The sequence below is a fragment of the Cucumis melo genome, chromosome 2, assembly GCF_025177605.1.
Source record: "Cucumis melo cultivar AY chromosome 2, USDA_Cmelo_AY_1.0, whole genome shotgun sequence".
Taxonomy (NCBI): Eukaryota; Viridiplantae; Streptophyta; class Magnoliopsida; order Cucurbitales; family Cucurbitaceae; genus Cucumis; species Cucumis melo.
The window spans coordinates 8,302,332-8,303,948 of record NC_066858.1 but is presented as its reverse complement, the minus strand read 5'-3'; the positions used below and the strand labels follow the sequence as shown (position 1 = coordinate 8,303,948).

Sequence of the window (1,617 nt, the reverse complement as noted above, 5' to 3'; positions counted from 1 at the left end):
AGGTGGAGTATTGTGTTTTGTTTTTGAAACAAACAAAAGTTTTTGAAAAAGAGTTTTCAAAAAATTGTGTTTTGTTTTTGGAGTTTGACAACAAATTCAACCTTTTATTAAAAAAGGATTTCAACGAATTTGACACAAACTATGGTCAATGAATTTGTTGATAATAACTATTGTAAACAAATTTCACAAAAAAAGAAAGAAAAAGAAAAGAAAACAAGTTATGTATTTGTTGTTAAAGACATGTATTCTATAGAGTAGATATTGTATTAGGTTGCGCTTTAAAGAAAAAGTACTTAACAGAAAACGATGTCTTCATTTTCATTTTATGTATTTTCAAATCAAGCGTTTGTAGTCCAACGGTTAGGATAATTGCCTTCCAAGCAATAGACCCGGGTTCGACTCCCGGCAAACGCAATTGGATTTTTTCAATTTTTCTTTCTTTCATTTTTTTAAAATTCTTTTTAATTTAAAATATAAGGACAAATTATTTTACTGGATCAAAATAATATCATGTTATCTGTTACTCAAAACTAGTCGTTCATCAATACTAAATACATTCTTAAATTAAGAAAAGTTAATGGAAGGAATAGTGTTCAAATTAAATTGGACCCTATGGATGGAAAAGTCTTGGATTCACACCTCAAGCTCCAAGATCGGCCTCCAATATTAGTGCTTCCTCCTACTCTCTAAATCCTTTGTTTGTCCTTTCCAGCTCCAGAATTGCAGTCATTCATCAAACACAGCTCCATTAACATTTGTTTTCCTTTCTTTCTTTATCCTTCCCTTCTCTCAATCACATACCATATCTTTTATGACTTCTTGTTCATATATATGGATGCGAAAGAGCTGCTAATCTTGTCCTTCCTTGTACTGGCTTCTTCAGGTGTTGACCTTTCAATAAGGGCTGTTATTGAGTTGACTTTTTCGTGGTCAGTTTGATACTTGTGGAATGGATCCAATTATTTTAAATCTTTATTTATCCCCTGGTGCAAAATGAACATCAACTGCACATCTTTTAGAAAGTCTCCTAGGTACCAATAATTTCTCTATGGCTTGTAAATCACTTTTGGACATTGAGCTTTCAGTCAATTAAACTTGTTTGAATTGTTTTCCCCTGTTGTCTGAGCAGAGACAATGGGGACTTTGCATTCTTTTGATAATAGATTGATTGTTTTCCTAAAATCTTCCAATATTGCAGTTGTTTTAGTACATTGTTTATTTTTGACTATTAGATTACAATCTACCAACCTAGTTGGAAGCTCATCAGAATATAATGTTGTTCATGAATTGAACAAAAAAATTAGTTGAAGTATAAATGGTGTTTTCGCTATCTATATTTGGACAACTCTTTTTATAGGTTTGGCAACTGTGCGCACCTTCGTATTGTGTTTGTTTTTACTTGAAGAAATTTGTTTATATTATGTTTCTCATATGCATCAAGACTTTTGTATGGTTGTTGTGTTTTAACTTCGTAGTTTACGTAGAAAAATCGAACAAAAGTTGTTGAATAGAGTAAGCTATCTTAAAGATAACATTGAACAGAAAAAACAAATGGACTATAAGACTTTTCAAAGTATTTTAAATTGGAAATTGGACCTAGATTTGAATTTCGAATTC

The 1,617-nt window shown here is 31.2% G+C and overlaps 1 non-coding gene across 1 annotated transcript; it reads left to right on the top strand.

Annotated features, from left to right (window-relative positions):
• The first annotated feature begins 342 nt into the window (after positions 1–342).
• On the top strand, positions 343–414 carry TRNAG-UCC (transfer RNA glycine (anticodon UCC)). The gene has a single exon. It is a non-coding gene; the product is annotated as a tRNA-Gly (tRNA).
• The last annotated feature ends 1,203 nt before the right edge of the window (positions 415–1,617 follow it).